At 40.9% G+C, this 22,509-nt stretch overlaps 1 long non-coding RNA gene across 1 annotated transcript; it reads right to left on the bottom strand.

Moving 5' to 3' along the window:
* Positions 1 to 4,081: 4,081 nt before the first annotated feature.
* LOC103887240 lies at positions 4,082 to 22,414 on the bottom strand. Its single transcript, XR_001906102.3, has 3 exons — positions 22,277 to 22,414; positions 16,314 to 16,498; positions 4,082 to 4,322 (listed from the first exon to the last, which is right to left on the bottom strand). It is a non-coding gene; the product is annotated as an uncharacterized LOC103887240 (long non-coding RNA).
* Positions 22,415 to 22,509: the final 95 nt, after the last annotated feature.

The raw sequence follows: 22,509 nt of genomic DNA, 5'->3' as shown, positions 1-22,509 counted from the left end.
TCTTATATTATACTTAATTTCTCAAAGTACTTTCATATTTCCATTACTTGTTTGTTTCTCAGCATTGTATATAAGGATTACTCCTAAAAATGAAGAAAATCTTGATGTAACCGTGACTAAAAAGTATTAAATGACTATGTGAGTGTTACTAAAGGCAAGACTCTAAGTCAGCTCCCAAGCCACCCACCCACTCATCTATTCATTCACCCACCCACGCACCCACATACCCACCCATGCACCCATCCATTTTCTTACCCACCCAACCAACCACCCATCCACCCATCCATCCACTCACCCATCCATCCATCTATCCATCCCTCCACTCACCCATTCTTCATCCATCTTCTCATCCAACCACCCATCCACTCATCCATCCATCCATCTATCCATCCACTCATCCATCTATCCATTCATACATCCATCCATCCAGCCACTCATCCATCCATCCATTCATCCATCCACCCACCTGTCCATCTATCCACCCATCCTTCCATCTGTCCTTCCATCCATTTATCCATCTATCTATCCATTCAACCATCCCAGCAAGGTTCTTGCCACTGACTCACTGAAAGATACAATAATGTATATAATTTTTATTGTTCTATTATTTCAATCAAATTCATGGAGTCTAACAAGAGAAAAACTTATGCATGATCTATGAAAATTCAGAAAAAGTGCCTTATCTATAAAAAAATGTGTATGTATCACCATTTCTCTCGATCACCAGATGAGACTATTTTGTGTGAGGCTTGAGAGAAACGGTGTTTATTCCTATTGAGCACGATGCATGTTTGGAGTAACATAAATTTAAGTTTGAAGTGTTATTTTTCCCAGTAAAATGTAGAGAAGAGGACTTGCTAGACCGTGGTGGATGGTCCTACTCAATGCACACGTGTAAACCACACTGCCCATGAATGAACCTCACTCACCATTCCTACTTTATTCCCAGGGGAGCTGAGATGTGAATGTTAACACCTCTCAAGAGACTTCCTAGTCTATCCAGGCCTCTCTCTTGATTCAGGCAGCAAACAAGCCTTCGATTATTGTGTGTTCCCTGAATGCTGCAGGAACCCCATGTTCTGAGGAGGTGGCTGCCAATTGGGACCAGCAGGGCTGGGTTTCCCAAGGACTCAAAGGGTCCCTGGTACGGGGCCAGGACTCAGCACCACAGGCCATCACAGCAAATCACAGGAAAGAGGTACAAAATAACAGAGACATCCTAGCCCGAGATACACATGTAAAGGAAGTCACTGAAGAAAATGTCAAAAAGAGCTGAGGTGGGCAGATCACTTGAGGTCAGGAGTTTGAGACCAGCCTGACCAACATAATGAAACCTCGCCTCTACTAAAAATACAAAAATTAGCCAAGCATGGTGGTGTGTGCCTGTAATCCCAACTACTCAGGAGGCCATGGTGGGAGAATCACTTGAACCTGGAGGTGGAGGTTGCAGTGAGCCGAGACCACACCACTGCACTTCACCCTGGGCAACAGAGTGAAACTCCGTCTCAAAAAAAAAAAAAAAACAAATAAAATAAAATAGAATAAAAATAATTTTAAAATGCCAAAAACAACAATTAAAAAAAAACAGAAGAATGAAGTGTCCACAGACCAAACCTAGAAATATGTTTGCTGAAAGAATACCAGGTAAAAATAGGCCAAACTGTGCCAGCTTAACAGGCAAAACTTCTGAATGAGCAAGATAATTTTTTTTATCCAGTGGTGTCAATAACCCTCCTCATCCAGCTCTATGGGCAATGGGAAGAAAACAAAGATAAAGAATTTTATTTCAAAATTCCTCCCATAACCATATGCTGAAAAAAATTTATTTCCCATAATATTCGAAATATATATTTGAAAAACAAAAAGGATAGAGATGAAATCTACTATGAGGGCTTTATAGGGATTATTTAATGATGTAATTTCTAGAAAACCAGGAATGACAACAATAGATTAACTATAGAAACCTAAAGGCATTTTCTTCAAAATTACTTAGAATACAATTTCCATTTTTATCAAACTTTGAGACATTTAATAATCTCACTCTTAATTTCCTAATGGCATCAGTTTTAATGATTTATATAATTTGAAGTGGTTATTTTCCATACTTCATTACTTCCTTCAAAATGATCATTGATTTGATAATTACTTGATATTTTAAGGCCTGAAGACATAATGTCCTTGAAAATGTTTTAAATGTCTTCTTCTAAGCAAAAATAAATTACAGGAACTTAGAGATGATTTATTTTTTCAACAAAGATAAAGATCATTTTATTTTATCTTAATTATGACTGTGTAGCAACATGTCTTATTGAAGAAATCAACTTAAAGCTTGTTAACAGAGCATAAAGTAAGGCATTTCTCTATAGAGTATGCAAATATTGTTGTATTTTATTAGAATGACCGAACATTACCTGCAGACAACATTTTACCAACTGATCATGTGTTTACATGAGTCAGTCTTAAGAAAAAAATTTGAGTACAACTCCATTCACAGGCATTATCTAGGAATATTTGCCAGGATAAGTTTATCCTACAGCGTTCCTCATATCTCCAATATTACTGTCATCAACATACGCAAAATAACGCATAAATAACTTCACTCTGCAGAATACGCAGCTCTTCTTTCAATGCCTTCAAATTGCTACTATTACAAATCATCAAGTTATCTTCCAAATGGATAAAAACAACACAGTGAGCCAAGGTTCACATGTAACCATTAGGATTTTTTTACAAAATAAAATTAGGTATAGTTTATAAGGAAATGTATTAATATGAAGCCGGGGAAAGTTCTACTCAAGTGGTTTAACTTTGTTCCGTTGAAGAATCTTCAACACCAAGACTTTGACTATGTTCCCCAAGTTACTGAAAATATGTTTATGTCAGCCTGGTGCAAACTGTTAATTAGGAAACAGGTACAAAGAGATGTTCGGGTTTTGTTTTCTTTGAATATAAACAGAATGGAGTTCCAGCACTTTAGGTGGGATTCACATGCTCTGGGCCCATGTCTACTTCAGAAACAGGACAGAGAAACAGGGCAGGGCTCCAGCTCCCAGGACAGGTGAAGAATGAGGGAGAAAGGGCATTTGGGGGGCACTCCCCAAAATTGTGCTGAGGGAATGAGCAAAGCACATGGATGAGAACAGCAGGTGCACTGGTTCACAGGGCATTGGGGTTGCCTGGAGGATCTGCCTCACAACTACTTGAAAGACTGAGGTGGAGACTGCTCTGGACTGGGAGCCAGGAAAATCTAAAATCTGCAAGAATCCTGGCCAGTTCTGCCACTAACAGTTTCTCCCCATAAGTGATTTCATTCAACCGCATGGTTTTAAATGTGTCAGTGAGTTCGTGGAAACTCTGAAAGATTTGGGTTTGTCTGTCCATAAAAAGAACTGATAAAAGAGCAACCTATAAAGACATAAGTTTATTTTCTGTCATCTAAAATAATTCCAGAGACAGCATGCAGGATGGGATGTGATCATCAAGGGATGTGTATTAGTCTGTCCTCATGCTGCCAATAAAGACATACCTGAGACTGAGTAATTTATACAGGAAAGAAATTTAATGGACTCACAGTTCCACATGGCTGGGGAGGCCTCACAATCATGGCAGAAGGCAAGGAGGAGCAAGTCACATCTTACATGGATGGCGGCAGGCAAGAGGGCATGTGCAAGGAAACTGCCCTTTATAAAACCATCAGATCTCGTGAGACTTATTCACTATCATGAGAACAGCACAGGAAAAACCCCTCTCCAATATTCAATTACCTCTCACCAGGTCCCTCCCACAACATGTGGGGATTATGGGAGCTACAATTCAAGATGAGATTTGGGTGGGGACACACCCAAACCATATCAGGATGCAAGATCCAAGGAACAAGGCAATTGTCAAAGATACAGGATTTCTCCATCGAACCCTGGTATCCACCCACACATCCCTTGGGCAGACCAAGGTGCATAGTAAGTGCTCAATAAATTGAATGTTTGTTGAATTAACTAAATATTTAAAACTGCAGCGTCAGACATAGGGTTAAAGAACTGAACCCCAGTGTTGCCCCTAATGAATCAGGTAACATGCTGCATGCTACTTGATCTCTGCAGGTCAATTTATTGTTCCAGGGTTTTCTGGTGATGATGTGATGAAGACAGGCATGTAGAGTGGCCAGCAATGCTGCTGGTCTCCTGACCTCTGAGTTGGGTTCACTTCACTCTTCACTTTCGAATTCACCTTGAACCTCTATTTGCTGTTTTCCGTCCTTGATCCATGAGATCAATTGCTGACTGGTCTACATTTCAACATGCATCCTGGCTGTGTTTCAGTAAATCCTAATAAATAAATATGGACACTTAATACCAGAAATAGAACTAAGTTGAAAAGAAGAAAGCAGAGTGAGCTTGAGAGCTGTTCTTCTCCCCGAGCCACCCTCACCAACACCTGTGCACTCAGTCCAGGGCCTACTCTTCACCCTCTGTCCTGGCCATTCTGACAACACCATGAATTGTAGAGTCTACCCAAGATCTGCATAGAAATTAACGGGACAGCTCGGAAAAGTGTACATTATTCTTTACCTTCTCCCATTCCTTAATGTACATATTCTCTGGAAATACATCCTTTTAAGAAGCTATAGATGTTCTGCTTATAACACAGATTAAAATTATTTCACAGAATAAATGAGAATGATGAAATTTGGATTACTTAATTACTCTAAATGCCAAAAATAAAAAGTTTCTTATCTTTCTGAAGAGTAAATGTATAAATTTATTCAAAATTATGTATATTCTTTTATAGTGGGATACTACGTTATAAAAATGCTTTTAAATCTTTTTTTAAAAAGAGGAAATCTACAATTTTTGATAATATAATAAAAACATCACTGCAGTAAGACAAACACAGGATTATTGGAGGATGAAAGCCTTATTAATTATGGGAGCAGGAGCATTATCAAATCGCTTTATTAAGGCATTTTGATTCTTTGTATGTTTAATCAAAATTAATAATAATATATGTATTAATAATATTTTTAGTGCTCTCACTTTATGCTGTCCTGTCACATCCTTTCCCAAGATGGCCTGCCATTCATTATAAAATCAGGGAAACACACAGGTGAGCATGTACACACAGGTGGGCATGTACACAGAGATGAATATACACACACAGGTGGGCATGCGCACACAGGTGACCATGTGCACACAGGTGAGCATGTACACACAGGTGAGCATGCATGCACAGGTGACCATGGATCATGTACACACCCAAAGCATACATAAGCCATATGGAGGATGTGTAAATATACAGATCTAGTTTCTGTCATATCTTCATCCTCCTTCATTTATTGGACAGTCTACATATTTATCTCTCATTATATAATGCTGTATAGGATCAATGAATGTTTGATGCGTTCCTCAATCAACAAGTTTTAACCTACTTTCCAGAAAGTATCACATCATATTTATTGTATTTTTGTCCGGATTAATTACAATATCTTACATGTCATATATGCTCAGTCGTGTCTGCTGACTCATTGATATGGAACTACATTTCTGAATATCCTATTTTTATCTTGAGAAATTTTAAAAACTTTTCATAACTTACTATTTTTTTAAAATTCAGTTTGCTAATAATTCCCATATTTCTAGGCTTTTTGGACACCTGAAAAATCCATCAGGGAACCTGAATTAAGGGCAAGCATGCTGTTTAAAGACTCAGAACCAGGGTAGCTGATGATGGTCACAAATCATGCCCACCTTACACATAGGCAGGTGGGTAGCAACCTTGGAAACTCTGATTTTACAGGTAGGTACATTCTCTGCTGGCTGTTTGCTACAATTCCATCCTTAGAATTCAATCTTTCCCACTTAGATTGATAGCCCTGCTAAAAGGCAAAGCAAAACAAAAGAATAATAAACAAAGCCACTGTATGCAGTTAAGACATGGATTCTAACAGGAGAAACTGTTTTTTCTGATGGTTGGAGAAACGAGAAGTGTTATACCACTGACAAGAAATAAAATCATATGTGTAAATTTTCATTCACCTTTGTGCTTATGTTTTATGTTGAACTTTCCTGCTACTAGACTTTAATGTGTGTTTTCTATGATTGTTACAATGAGGTTTCGAATATTGAAAACACTAATATTCTCAGTGACATCACTGTGCCACCATGCTATCAAAATAATCAGAATGGGAGCACGACCTGGAGAGAAAAGGCCCGTGGCTGAAATTCCGGGAAGCTGGGTTCCAGTAGTGACTCTCATTTACTTGCTGTAGAATGATGGGAAAGCCAAGAAAAGTAATTTTAACTTTCTTTGCTTTGCCAAGAGTTCCTCAATTAACAGGAAGTATTTTTACAAGAAACATGGCTTTGTTTGGAAAGCAAATGGCAGTTGTAAGAAAAGTGATGAGGACGAGCAACCCTGGATGTGGGGGCCGATGGGGGTGGGTGGGTGGTGTTACTCGAAAAATGACAGCTCTGGATTTTAAGTGCCAGCCTAACACCATGTTCCTAAATTGGAAAGACTGTTAAGATCAAAGAAAACATTTGAGTGCAACATATTCTTTTTTAAATTCTAAATGATCTATTTTTCCCGTGTTTTAAATGATCAGCTGCTTCATTTAAATGAACTTGCTAGAAACATGTCTTCTAATAAAAACTACATTATGCTTTTCCATAACTTCTGACTTGAGTGAGCTCAGCACTGGGCTCAGAATGATATTAATTTAAAAAGAGAAAAAAGATAGGACGTAATGAGCTGTAAAAAGACTGTAACTCTGGAAAGAATAACACTGAAAGATACTTAATATGGGGCCAATTATTTGACTGGCACTTGGATCTTGCCTTTTGTAATAACTTCAACAGAGAAAGAAATTTCCACATAGAGATTTTTCTCTACAGTATATATGACATACATGAGAATACAGGATAACGGTTTCAAGTCAGGATATCTCCAGACACACATACAATCTGTAGAGTGTATCTAGGCTAGTTACAATCTTTCTCTGTCATGTTCCTTACATCTAAAAATGGTGAGTGGAAATAATTGTATTTATATATCAGGATATTAAAACACCCTGATACATAATGGGCTGATACAGGTTAAAAGAGTATCTGGAACAAACAAATATTAACTATTATTACCAATAATAATAATATTGTTATTGCATTGGGTATCAGAAAAACACTGGTAGTATATAAGAATGCATTAAATAAACCAGGAAATGAACACATGATGATGTAATCTATATTTACAATAGCTATAAAAAGGTATTTTATTAAAAGGCGTGTGCAAAAGTTACTGTTTGGAGAATTCCCAAGAGATGTATCACAGAGCATGTCTCTTCTTCTAGGCAAACCAGAACACATAATAAAGAGGTGGAGAGTGATATTCTAGGGCTGTACGATGATTAATTGAAATCTGTTTCCTGAAATAACTTGAACAAGACTGTCTCATATGTTGAATTTCAATGAAACTAGGATGCATTATTATTGACAGAAAAAAAAAAATAGTGCCAATGAAAGCATGACATGGCCAGGTGGTGGCACTTAATAGCTAGACCCTGGTGGGTGTAACTAAGATGGGCTGGGGAAAGGGTAGCAGGGGCATGATCTGCAGAAAGCTCTGAGGCTGGTTAACTGAATACATTTCCAGGGACAACATGGATGGGCAGCCCACAAAGCACACTCAATTTGTACCAAGAAAAGAAATCAAGACACCGTGAGCATACAACTGAGAGCAGCCACCGCCATAAAGTCTGATTCCTCATTCAGTTTCCTGGCCTAACCCAGTTTTGAGACCTGGAGCCCCCTTGAGGAGGAGGAGTTGGACCCCCCAAGGAATTGCATAGATCCTAGAGAGACTGCAGACTGCCACAGGCTCAAAAAAATCAGTAACCTCCATTGCTACCACCACCCCAGACATGGTCATTTTTCCTAGAGCTAATTCTCACGGCTCCTATTATGTGATATATGGCCACTGGTTTCATGAAAATCTTTGTTTTCATTCTTATCAGATAGGAGGGGCAAACGCAATGAACCTGAACATCATATAGAACATGGAATAGCACATACATACAGTTCTGTCTCACAGGGATGCTATCACCTTTGCCTTCTTCCGTAATATAGTCCAAAGAGACCTGGGCCACTTGAACTTCCCTCAGCACATCCCATCAAACCACCGTACAGATGACATCCAGCAAATTGGATGGATTGGATGGGATGGCCAACACCTTGGAGCCCTTGATAGGACACATGAGCTTCAGAGGGTGATAACTGAACCCTACGAAGACCCAGGAGACACCCATGTCAGTGGGGTGTTTGAAGTTTCAATGGCCCAGGGGCATGTGAGGACACTCCATCTAAATAAAGGGAAATGGTCGCATCTTGCACCTCTTGTAACCAAGATGGAAGCATGGTGTCTGGTAGGCCTCTATGGGTTCTGAAATCTCCACACCTGAGAGCATAACTCAAACATTACAGTGGTTGGTCTCCAAAGGCCATGGTCACTTTTGTGTGGAGCTCAGAGCAGGAAGAGGCTCTGCATGTGCAGTTAAGGTGGAAGCAGCCCTGTTTCTTAGTCCACATGGCCCAAAGACCGCATGGCATCAGAGTGGTGGGAGAGACACCCTTTAGGGTTTGTGGGAGAACTCAGTGGCTGGATCACAATGCAGATCTCTAGAGTTCTGGAGGACAGCCATGCCATCTGAATCAAGGAACTACACACCTTTTGTAAAAGAATGCATAGAATGGCACCAGTCCCTGGTAGAGAAGGACCACATGGGGACCATGGACCATGAGGCACAAGCACCTATTCTGAGCTGGGTTCCATCCACCTACCAAGTCACAGGGGTGGGTGTGCCCTGCAACAGGCCATCCTAGACAGGTGTGGCATGCTAAGGCTCAAGGTCATGGCACACTTAGGTCACACAGACACCAGGCCACCTGCCAGGGTTGTCCGCCACTTCCTCTCTCAGCTCACCCCTGGGCTTTGAGGGGAATCTTCAACATCTGGTGAGGGAGAAACTTTGGAGAACTTGGTCCGTGATTATTAGACCTCCTAATTCTCTAAACTTGAACCTCAGCATATCCCAGTTTACATCACATTATTACTTTGTTTGGGGCTCTAATCTAGCCTTTTTCCCCAAAATGTTCAAATGCAAACATAATAAATGTGATGCACACAGTTGATGCCTAAATTCAAAGCACCCAGAAAGCAGAAGCAATTGCGGCTTGCTTGATTTCAATGCTGCAGAATCTATCCCCTAAAACCTCCACACAGGTGCTAAGAGAATGATCACTCCTACCTTAAAATCTTCTTGTAAACAAAATTTATCAAGAGTAACTGTGTCACGATAATGAGAGCAAGGGGAAACTTTGTGAGAGGAGCTCTTAATTTAGAGACCACCCTGTCACTTTTAAATGATCCTCCGTTGGCCTCCAACACCATAGTAGCCAAGGAAAGAAAGAGAGAAAGAGAGAAAGAGAGAGAGAGAGAGAAAGAGAAAGAAAGAAAGAAAGAAAGAAAGAAAGAAAGAAAGAAAGAAAGAAAGAAAGAAAGAAAGAAAGAAAGAAAGAAAGAAAGAAAGAAAGATCAAACATGAAAGGCAAGTTCAGAATCATCTAGAGAATATTTTAAATATGAAAAATAATCCTGGCTATCTTGACAGCCTTCCTTTCTGAAATGTCAGCAAGCATCGTTGTGCAGAAGACCAAGTCATCTTTCAGGGTGGAGGGAAAGATGATCACATATTAAACTGAGGGCAAAAGAGAAAAGAGGGAAATGCTCAAATTCTCTTTGCATCAGCATGAGTTGAAAAAAAAAAAAAAAAAATTCCACACTGTCAAAAGAAGAATTGGAGGCAAAATTTCTGTGAACTGTAGCCAAGGTGAGCATATATTTTTCAGATTTTTTTCAACAACTTCCACGAAAATATAAAAGGTTCAGTCACTCTTCATAGGGAGTGTGGATGATTTATCTACTCAATTAGACTTGGTTTCCGGAGCCACCGGAGCAGAGGATGAGCCCCACCGAATGGCCACATTCTGCCCCGCAGTTCGGAGCTGCGCCCTCCACAGCCCAACCTAGCTCCAAAGAAGAAAATTGCTCCTCTGTGCTGTGATTAGGGCTTTGAAAGTTTTTAAACTAATGAGCCCTGCCATGGGATTACCAGCAGCCATGCACAATTTTAGCAAATGCCCAGACTCATGGAGAAAATGGCCGCTGGGGCATATTTCCGGGGAGGAAGTGGCTGCGTGCTCTGACCCGGTAGCAGTTCTTCCTGATGATCCTGGCCACATACCCTGGTTTTTCCCTCATGAGATCAGGCAGCGAAGCCGTGGAAGCTGGTAACCGGGTGACAGACTTCAAGAGCCGCTCAGGTTTACCCCACATCCCTGAGACCTCAAAGCTTTTTCTAAAGTCTAATCCTGGGAAACAATTTCATTATTCCAGAAGATACCCTTGTTGGCACTTGGAGGAAACAGAAAAAAATCTTAAACCTCATAGAAGCATGACTGGAGCTGATTTCTGTCTGATTTCAGGGCTGCACCCCATCCCCTTCTTCATATTTGAATTTCAACTTTTCAGATATGTTTTACTCCTTCCTAATAGAAGTAAGGCTTTAAGACTGAACAGTTACTTAACCTTTATTTACATTAATTTATCGAATTTTTCTCTGATAGTAGGTCAGAACGATGAGCTCATAAGTAACTTGGGACCTTGACAGGATACCCAAAGAGGTAAAAGGATGTTGGAAGTGGAGATTAAGGGCATTTTGCGGGCTTCATAGCTTTTGGAGAATTGGCCCTTTAAGAAATGTGGCATTGGTTGGGCCTAGACTACAGTCATGCACGTGACAATATTTCTGTCAATGGTGGACTGCATGGACAGCAGTGGGCCCATGATTATAATGGAACATATATGGAAATCCGGTATATAACACTTGATATTGGCAGTGCAGGTCAAGCAGAGGAAATGATTGATATTCAGTGATGGTGCTGGGACAGTTGGTTTTTCATATGAAAAATATACATAAATAAGCATAAATACCACCTAGATTTGTGAGAGCACTCTATGATGTTCAAATAACAAAATTGTCCAGTGACACGTTCTCAAAATGTAACCCCTTTGCTAAGTGACACATGACTATATAGTAAATAGTAAAATTTAAAAAAAAAAGCATCAATAGAGAAACTCAAAACTTAATTTTTATCATATTGGTTAATTCAAATTTTATCTTTGAGTAGCCAATAACATCATGTTTCTCACATATATTTTTTTCCATCTGGTCATCTCTTCTTAGCTTTCAAGAGGCAAAATGGTGATCTTTCTCCTCCAAATTACATTATCCTGAGTGGGTTACTCTAAATGTCTTTAGACCATTTTAAAAGCATAGATGATTCTGTTGTTTTTAATAATTGCCTTAAAGAAGTGTTACCATGTATACAGGGCTGTGAGGACTCCTTTGAGTCTTTAGGGCCTTCCTGATTCTTTCCAGCCTGCAAAAGATTTAAATATCTATCAAAGCAGCAGAGAGGTCAGGACAAGAAATAACTCAGCATTTTTTTTTAATAAAAGGCGTAAACCATACAAATTGAACTGGAATATTTTTTTTTAATGAACTAAAATGGTGTACGAGCACAATCAAAATTTGCATTTTAGCTGTTATATTGATAGTTTGGGATTCACTGCAGACTTGTCTGTTTCTGATAAGGATTGGGGGAATGTCTCTGTTCTTTATAATCCACTTTTAGAAAACCTTAACATTGCAAGTAAAATGCAAAGCTCCAACTCTAAATACTCACGGTTTCAACCAGACAAAGATGTCATTGCCCATCTAACATGGTGTAATTAATCCCTTCTCATTTTCCCCATCTACACAGTACAATATAACTATGGGTTGTCCAACACCTCCCACGTCCACAGTTGAGCAATTATTATGATAATTAACACTTATGGAAATTACCCGAACCAACCTATCCTGCATTACGAAAGGAGAAGATGCTGTTTGGCTGTGCATTTAGCTGTGTGCATGTGTGTCTGCGTGTGCATGCACAGGTGTGTGTGTCTGTGCATGTCTGGTGTCTAACATGCATGCATGCTCCATATTAAAGACGCTCCATATTAAAGAAACAGATTTGGGTTGCTTTCTTTCAAATCTGAGTTTCTGAGGGTCTTGCATGTTCGGAAAGAGAACTGCATCTGTTTGAATCTCAGTCAAATAAACAAATATTTAAATGTAAGCAATGTTGGGAAGATTGCTTTAAGCACTGAAGCAGAGCTTGGCATTTAGGAGGAGAAAACGGGGCCAGAGTCAATGTAACTGACTAGAGATTACTGAAGGAGGAAGCTCAGGGACACAGTCGACGCATCCCTAAGGCATCTGTAGACATAGACTGCGGCTTATTGACTTGCAGGGTTCACGCATAAGATAATTGAGGGAAGGTGACTTCACCAGTACACGCTAGAACTCAGCATCCGAGAATCCTCAAAGTGAAGCATGTTGCCTGTTTCCAGACCATCCCACTGTCTCTCCCGTGAGCGCCTCCCTTCCTGTTCTCTTTTCTTGGTAACGTGGGCTTACGTCCTATTTAAAGTCAATTCTGATGCACTATACATTTTTCCACATTAATAACTCCAATGTCATTGGACTTTGGACTCAGTGACACTAAGATGAAATGGATAGTTAGTAAATAGAATGGCAGAAGCATATTTTAAAATTTTTTCAACTAAAAATAATTACATTGAAACTTAAAATAGATAAATAAAAAAGATTTTGTGTTCTCATTCAGGAAATCAGTTTTATATATGATGGAAGGGAGAGTTGCTTGAAACGTGTTTTGTGTAAAATAGACTTAGGGATTGTAAGCAACTGTAAGGGCAAGACAAACATGGGCAAGATGCGGGAATCTGGAACAAGAAGTTCATTGCCACACCTCGGGCTTATTAGCATGCACCTCGTTATGAAGGAGCTCCCCTCTCAGAGGTCCTCATGGATCCAACAATATCCTACACATTCACATCATGTTCAAAACATTTCTTTGTCTCCAGAACAATAGACAGCCTGTCTGATGCATATGCCCCCTGCAAAAAAAAAAGGGGGGGTCATCTCTTTCTCTTACCACACATTCCCCATCCCTAAACTCAGAACCAACAGGCTGAAAAATTCTGGGGTAGACTTGTATGACGGGAATGAGTTCACCACATCACTCCACCTACACCCAACGACACTTACAAGTGAGGCATGCTTTCACTGACCAGAGGGTGCACTGCAGATGCAGAGCCCAGTGCAAAGGAAAGCCGTGAGGACTCTGGCCCCAAAATTATTAAGAACTTCAGGACCATGACAGAAGAAAGACCAAGTGGCCTTCTGAGCACACTCAAGTCTCGTGCCCATGAAGCCAGCCCCTTGCACAAGCAAGCCCAGTTAAATTCATCAAGGTCTGGCTCAAGAAGAGAACAGATGAATGCCAATGGATTTATAGCTAAACCCATAGCTAACTCCTACAGTTTAACAATAAAAATATTCTAATTTCAAAACTGGCAAAATATTTGAATAGACATTTCTGCAAAGGCACGCAAATGGCTGATAAACACATGAAAATATGCTGAACATCACTAATCATCGGGCAAATGCAAATCAACCCCATAATGAAATGCCAGTTTACACTGATTAGGTTGAGTATTAGTTTAAAAAAAATTGTTGCTGAGGATGTGACAAAATTGGAACCCTTGTATACCACTGGTGGGGTGAACAATAGTGCTGCTGTTGTGGAAATAGTACGGCAGCCTTTCAGAAAAGTAAATCTTAGGATTCTTATAAGATCCAACAGTTCCATTTAGGGGTATATATCTAAAAGAACTAAAAGTAGGGAATCAAAAAGACATTGCACACCCATGTTCATAGCAGTATTATTTATGGTTGCCAAAGCGTTGAAGCAACCTGTGTCCATGGATATATGAATGAATTAACAAACTGGGGTATATACATACACACAGTGGAATATTATCAGCATAGAATTTTGGCACATTCTACGGCACGGATGCATCTTGAAGACATGATTTGCAAGTCAGGCAAGACAGAAAACAGCCCCTTAGGAACACCACAGAGTCCTAAACATTGGAAACAAATTCCACTGTGCTCTTTCCATCTTGGGCAATTGGATGACTTCCTCCTAACTATGCTAAGTAGAATAAAAATGCCTCAAAATTTTCTCCCATTTGAACATTCTTTTTTCTTAATTGTGTAACCATTTGGTTGCTGTAAATCTTTTACTGGTTTCCAGAGCTCCTATAAAGTTATTTGAGTCAATCTGTAGTTGATTATTTAATTTTCATGGGGGAATGAGAGCCTGGAACTTCCTGGTCTATTATCCTGCTAACAACATTTCAAAGGATTATTTTCACAAAGTATTGTGGTAATGTGCTATGTAGCAATAAATAATGGACATATTACTCTTAGAAGAAATGAAACACTTGACTTTTGAAGGATTTTCTGGTTTTTCATTGTGCATGGGGGTGAGAAAAATGATGCCAGGGGTACGATGGTCACTCTTTTCACATGGTGTGGCATCAAAGCAGCTGAGACCAGGGATCTCCTCCCTCTAGTGGAGTGAACAGCAGGTCTCAGTGTTCTGAAAGGGCCCAGGTGCTATCAGGTATGATATGCAAGATTCCAGCTGCAAGGTGCCAGTCACCACTACTCAGCCTCCTTTCCAAGCACCCCTCCTTGCCTATCCCCTTGTATTAACCCATTTTCATGCTACTGATGAAGACATACCTGAGACTGAGCAAGTGACAAAAGAAAGAGGTTTAATGGACTTACAGCTCCATGTGTCTGTGGAGGCCTCACAATCATGGTGGAAAGTGAAAGGCATGTCTTACATGGTGGCAGACAAGAGAAGAGAGCTTGTGCAGGGAAACTCCCCTTGTTAAAACCATCAGCTCTCATGAGACTCACTCACTATCAAGAGAAAAGCACAGGAAAGACCCGCCCCCATGATTCAATTACCTTCCACTGGGTCCCTCCCACAACATGTGGGAAGTGTGGGAGCTAAAATTCAAGGTGAGATTTGGGTGGGGACACAGCCAAACCACATCACCCCTCCTTGACCTACTTCTCCAGAGCACGACAATAGGGTGAGGACCACACGCATCCTGCTCCTGACCTGCTGTGAGCCCCAGCCTGCTATGTGCTGCCTCTGGAGCCTGCCCAAGGCCCTGGCTCAATAAACTTCTTTCAGACGTCTTTATGATTTCAGTGAAAGTTACGTTTTAATACACCTAGTTCATGGATTTCCTCTTCATCATGCTGCGGGCTGAAGTATGGAAAAGTGATCTGTCATGTAAAACTGAAATCTCTTCCTTTCCGAACTACATCATTCACCTAAGCCCCTCCCTCCTCCAACCCACTAGCATTGATTCACTGATTCAGCAAAAGTCCTCCAAGTGCTTGCTGGCAATGGGTAGAGCAGAGGATGAGAAGCGGTAAAGCAAGGTGTTGGTGTAACACATTCAGGTAATCACAGTCAAACATGCAGGCTTCCGTTTCAGCTCTGCCACTTCCTCTGAGTTGGGAAGACATGAAGAGTCAAAGTTCTTTGTATCATTCAATCAAAATAGGAGCAGTGCTGCCTGCACAAATTTTGAGGGATCATTATATGGAAAAACAAAAATAAAAATTTTTAAAAATGTAAACTTATGAACAGACTACAGGCATATCTCAGAGATATTGCAGGTTTGGCTCCAGAACACTGCAATAAAGTAAATATCACAGTAAAATGAGTCACATAAAATTTTTGGCTTCCTTGTGCATATATGAGTTATATTTGTACCACACTATAGTCGACTGAGTGTGCAATACCATTATGCCTTTAAAAAGTATATATCTTAATTTTAAAATATTGTATTGCTAAAAATTGCTGACAAAGTGAGCATGTGATGTTGGAGAAGGGTCTGCATAAACCTTCACTGTGTAAAATATAAATTATCTCTGAAATGCAATACAGCAAAATGCAATACAATAAGGTATGCCTGTAAGTGGCCTGCAGTAACAGTCAATAAATGTGGTTGTCATTCTTATTAAGACAAGATTTCTGCCTTTATGAACTTTCATTAAGTAGGCTCTAGACATTAATCAAATAATTATGAATATAATGAATGTTGCTTCCAATGGGGAAAAAGAGTGCTGTGTCCTCATGGGACATTACAGGGCTCAAGAGAGCTGCAGACTAACCTTCCTCTGCCCACACTTGAAGCCCATTGTTCAATAAACGGAATCAGCAGATGGATGTCTAACACTGGTAAAATTGATATGGAAAGCATACCTCATACCTGTAGACAAGTGTACTTTTTAATACTTAATTCTGGAATGAGATGGACTCAGTCAACCCGTCTCAGGCTCCCCTGGACCCCGGCAGGAAGCTCTGGAAGGACCCAGGCAGGAAGCTCTGGAAGCACCCATGGCTTTGAGGAGCAGAATCAGAAGCTCCTTCCTGCAGGCAGCTCATTCCTAGGAAGAGGGGAAGGGAACAGTATCCCTGTTTACATCCCTTCCACACTCACCGAGTGGATGCTCCTGCCCTAGCAGGAAGCAGTGAGGCAGGGGTGAGGAAGAGAGTGGAGACACGCCCAGAGTGTTGGCCTCATGGGGAGAACATCTCACCATTGCTGTTCGCTCACTTAATTCATTTCACTTAGCCCTTAAGAGGATGGTGAAAGGATGTGGGCAGAGCAAATCATCTTGGTTTCAGCACCTGGAACACAGTTAGTCTTAAGTCTCTAAACTGGGATCATCAAATAAACCAGAGCTGTCCTATGAGGAGGTTAATTTGGGTGCCATGTTTCCGCCTCTGGCGGGGAGCCCAGGTGTGATTGACAGTGGGCTCTAACAGTGTGGGGGTCCTCACTCCGCACAGGCAGCATTGTCAGTTTTGTGCTATGGTGGCTCCCACAGCCTCTCACAGGGAATGGCTCAGAACTAGGAAGGTGGCTTCCGTAGGGATGTGTCCTCCTTCACCTGTAACTAACTAATCCAGAGTCCGCTGGAGGCTCAGGATGTAGACGGGCACTTGAGCACATGAATCTAACGTAAAACCTCCACGCCTCCTTCCTTGGCACAGAATGGAGAATGGAACGGGGGGCAGCAGCTCTGTCCCTGACCAGCTGGCCCTGGCTTAACCATGTGGGGCAAAGCTCACTGGCACAGGGAACACTGCAATGGTCTTGTAGTTTAAAACTAGCAAATCTCGTTTGATCCCCGAAAGACTCCATAGTTGGAAAGCCTTTTTTCACCCCCTGTAGTCAGATCTCTGCCTCAGTTCCCTGCTTAGGAAAAGATAAGCCAGTGCCACCCAAAATCAGCACTCGGACCAGCTCCATGCCCATTTTGCAGTAAGGCTACCAGGAATCATTCCTATGTGGTCAAAGTTGCCACAAACTGCAATATTGTTTAAGGTAACAATTTTCATTGACCAGTCCCTGCAGTCCACACTACCACTGTGCACCAGCTAGTTGTGCCAAAGCCAGTCGCTCTGAACCACAGGGTCAGAATGCTCTGGGACCAATAAAGCGTTAATTCCCAGGCTTTTTTTTTTATTTTTATTTTTGAAACAGAGTCTTGCTCTGTCACCCAGGTTGGAGTGCAGTGGTGTGATCTCAGCTCCTGCAACCTCTGCCTCCCAGGTTCAAGTGATTCTCCTGCCTCAGCCTCCCAAGTAGCTGGGGTTACAGGCGCCCAGCACCACACCAGGCTAATTTTTGTATTTTTAGTAGGGACGGGGTTTAGCCATGTTGGCCAAGCTGGTCTTGAACTCCTGTCCTCAAGTGATCCTCCCACCTTAGCTTCCAAAAGTACTGGGATTACAGGAATGTGCCACCACACCCGGCCAATTTCCGGGCTTTGATTTGTTTCTAAAACATGTACTTCTCAGTGTTTCTCAATGCTCTTAGCCAATGTATGAGGAAGAAAATGTCAGTGGGGAAGGAGCTGCCCCTCTAACACAGACGGCATCACAGAGCTGGAAGAGCTCGCTGCAGCGTCCAGCAGCAAGGACAAATATGGCAGCTCTGTCACCCCAAAGGATCCCAGCCCCAGTTCATCAACCCCTCGGCTAGAGAGGAACAGGGAATGGAAGGAGATAGCGCCTTTCATTCAGATGCTAGGTCCATTGGAGGTGCCTTTAATCTATTTCTCTATTACACGTAGTCACCGATATATCTGTGGCATTCGATAATCATTATCATTACAATAACTAGTTTAACGATGCAATCTTGAAATAACCGACTCCTGGAATGCCATTTCAGCTTCAAGACCAATAGAGAGCTAAATTGAGTGGTATTTCTGAGTTGACAAAAGAAAAATTTAATTAAAACTATAAGTGACCTTCAAATGTCAGAAGTAAATAAAACGGTAACAACCACATTTTTGACAGCTGTCACCAGCTAATGGGAATGCCATAAAAACTCCTGATCAGGGAGCGCTGGCATATCCAATGTGTACTGGACTCATCACCATAAATTTTGTCAGATAAGTGCTCAACCCGATAATAATCTTACATCAATGTACTGAATTAGCCTCAGCTACACTGATAGAAAGACAGGTAGGGTAAGAGATCATCTCCATAACAATGACAACCTCCCATGCTGACAAATAGCTGGAAGAATGGCAATCATTTGCATAAAAGGAAAAGCAAAGAACTTCAACAGACGTGATAACAGCGCCTCAGGCCATTTGCATTCTGTGACCTTCCTTCTTTTTTAATTTGGGGTGTTTTTTTCTGATGTGCCCAGATGATTTCACATACACTCACATGCACACACATGCATGTGAATAAAGGAAAATACAACTCATACGGGCTTCTCCCTCTATAGGAGGGAAGATATATCTGTGCTAGCATGTACAAGGTTAGCTCTTTTAAAACATGCTGGTGTCTGGACATGCAGAATTTTAAACCTTCCAGCTGATTCAGCTGGACAGTATCTGGCTTTGCTACTGAGGAGTCACAGAGAGGCTCAACAGGATTGAGACTGCTGATTGGTTTTGCCGCTTTGTTGAATACTGCAAACCCCCCTGCCTCACAGTTTCTCAATTTCAAGTATTCTCTTGCATAACACCAAAGCAATGCTATAAGGAATACTAACAAATATGGCCATCATGCAGACACACTACCCAAACTTCTACTCGTTTTATAAATATTTTATAAGAATAAATTAAATGTTTGAGGAAAATATTGAAAACATATTTTCCACCAAAAGGAGGAAAACAAATAGTTCTGACATTAAATATAGTGCGTTATTTAAAATAATTGTTGATATTTTCAAGCTGACACATATAAGAACATTGTATCCATATAAATAGTATGCATGATACTTTGGATTATAACAATCTGCAGAGGAAACATCAGGGCTTAGACCAATCGTCCAATCCAGTGTGGCCTCTATTTTTTATAAACATACAAGCTACAAACTGTTTTTAGACTTTTAAATGATATGTATGTTCCTACACAGCACCTTACACTTTGCCTCTTGGTTGTAAAAGCCTAAAATATTTGCCATCTGTCTCTTGACCGAACAATATTGCTGACTTCTCTGATGAAGAGCAAAAAATTGTTCACAAACGTGAAATTGAATGCTGCATGCATGTGGTTTCAGTGTCCAGTGTGTGAGGCAAATGGTCCCTAATGTGTGCATTTAAATCCCTTGGAAAACAGACATTTCAGTCCTAGCCTGATACACATCAGGATGTTAAGGGTCTTCATCTGATATTAAGGGTGCTAGTGAGACCTTCAGGTCATGCCATATGCATAAATATCAATTTCTTATAAAAATATATTAAGAGTAGAAATGAGGGTGGGTGCAGTGGCTCACGCCTGTAATCCCAGCACTTTGGGAGGCCGAGGCGGGCGAATCACTAGGTCAGGAGATTGAGACCATCCTGGCTAACACGGTGAAGCCCTGTCTCTACTAAAAACACAAAAAATTAGCCGGGCGTGGTGGCGGCGCCTGTAGTCCCAGCTACTCAGGAGACTGAGGCAGGAGAACAGCGTGAACCTGGGAGGCGGGCTTGTAGTGAGCCGAGATGGCGCCACTGCACTCCAGCCTGGGCAACAGAGCGAGACTCCATCTCAAAAAAAAAAAAGAAAAAAAAAAAGTAGAAATGTGAGGTTAACTTGTGATAAACACAATCAGAGTGCATCTGCAGAGACTGGGCTGTGTAGGCTCTACATACAGAGGGAGAAGGCTCTGTATGCAGTCTGGGCATGGAGAAAACTTAAACTTAGCTTTTCCTTGAAACTCAAAGACCTTCTTTTTTCCTATTTTATATTGAGATAATTTCTGCCATGTTACATTTTCCCAGAACTGAAATGACCATGACATTGTTTCATAAGTACACAATTTTGTTTATACATTTTTGACTTTTCCTTATGAGGTTGCCCATTACAAAAGTATCTTTTTTTGGGGTGAAGGTAGAGAGAGCTGGGTTCGGGCTTCCACCTCTGCACTTTTCTGACATGCCAAGAATATCTTTATTTGCCACGTTGGTCTGTAACTGTGTTCATCTCTGCCGTCGGCTGGAATGCTTGAAGGAGAAGGCTGTGACTCATCACACTGTCACTTTGGTACCTGGAATACTGTAACAGCTCAATAAATATTAATTGCTAGTATAATGATTAGCATTGCTGTTACCAGTGTTACTCTTCTCCACTGTAGCATAATACTTGCTATGATCCAGATCAGGTTTTTGAAGCAACTTCACGCTTGGCATTTCAGGGACAGAATCATTTAGAAACAAACACATGTTTTAGCCTGCTTAAAAACAAAAGAAAAAGGGCATGCTTCTTCTGTGCTTGTCTGGAAGGCAAAAAACAATGAAGCTCCAAAGTTTTCTGAAGAAACAACTGCAGACAAAGACCTTGCTACAATCCGATTTGATTAGTGTCGACATTAGCTGGAGGGGAAGACCAAGGATGTGACCAGGGAGTGAAATACAAGTTTTCCTGGTGCTTCCCTAACTAATATGCAGTTAGAGCTATGTCCTATGAGGACCATTAAATAAGGCTTGGCTAAAAATACTTTCAGGTAGTACTTGCTTTCACACATTAAGGAAGCAAAAGGGCAACTACAATAATAATTATTATTATATATATACACATATACATATATATATATATTTTTTTTTTTTTTTTGAGATGGAGTCTCATTCTATTGCCCAGGCTGGAGCACAATGGCACATTCTCAGCTCACTGCAACCTCCACCCAGGTTCAAGCAATTCTCCTGCCTCAGCCTCCCAAGTAGCTGGGATTACAGGTGCACACCACTATGCCTGGCCAATTTTTGTAATTTTTTTTTTTTTTTAGTAGAGATGGGGTTTCACCATGTTAGTCAGGCTGGTCTCAAATTCCTGACCTCATGATCTGCAAGCTTTGGCCTCCCAAAGTGCTGGGATTACAGGCATGAGCCACCGTGCCCAGCCCAACAATTATATTTTTATTTTCATTGCCTAAAACTAGCAGTCCAGGTAGATTGTACTCATCTGCATCTAAGAGAGTCAGTATAAATACTTATTTATAAATTTCCTCCCCACTCTGAGGGGAGAGAACTTAAAGGATGGGTCAGGTGTAGCAAACCACCATGCACCCGTACACCTGTGTAACAAACCTGCACGTTCTGCACATGTACCCCGGAACTTAAAGTAAAATTAAAAAGAAAAAAAAAGAATAGCTTTTAGCTGGATTGCAGTGCCTAGACCAGGGTCTAGCATGCATAGTAGGGGCTTAATAACTATTTGTTGAATGAATGAATGGAAAAATTACATCCAATCTGAAAATTAAAAAAAAAAAATTCACTCTGAAAATTAATTTTGAATGATATATAATCAAATAAGTTATAATCCCAGATGTATACTAAATTCAGAAAGAGTAGACAGCATTTTGTTATTAGAATTATTGAGTGTAAAACCAGTAGATTTTTTTAAATTAAAAACATGAAGATGAAAAGGCTGCTCCTTCTGGCATCAAGTATATCTGGAAGCAGTTATTAAGTGACTACAAGGTTGACAAAGAGAAAGGAAGTTAAGAAATAACATACGTTTCTGCATCTTCCTTGCGTCAGTCTGCGTTTTACTCTGGCTCTGTGAAACCCTGAACCTAACGATTGGTGTCACTGCACTGATTGGATGCAGGATCCGGCAGGTGAGGCCGTGGCTTCACCCTGCCCGCCATGCTCCCAGCTAAAGCGCCCCCTAGGGATGTGCTGATGCATTAGGCTATCCATGATGGCACCACTTACCATCCAGCCTAATGTGGACTCAGAGTCCTTCTTCAGCCTCTGACACTCATTCATCTTGGGCCTAGAGTTGACATAAGGCATTTGGTTATGATTTTAGCCACAAAAGCTAGTACAGGAGAGGAAGCAGACAGTGTACTAAAATTTATTATGAAGTCACGACATATGTGTCAGGCAACTCTTAAATCCCAACCCCCCAATGTTCATCCATAGTAACGCAGATGTCTACATTGTCC

This window comes from Papio anubis, chromosome 11, assembly GCF_008728515.1.
Source record: "Papio anubis isolate 15944 chromosome 11, Panubis1.0, whole genome shotgun sequence".
Classification (NCBI taxonomy): domain Eukaryota; kingdom Metazoa; phylum Chordata; class Mammalia; order Primates; family Cercopithecidae; genus Papio; species Papio anubis.
This window is presented reverse-complemented; position numbering and strand designations above follow the sequence as displayed.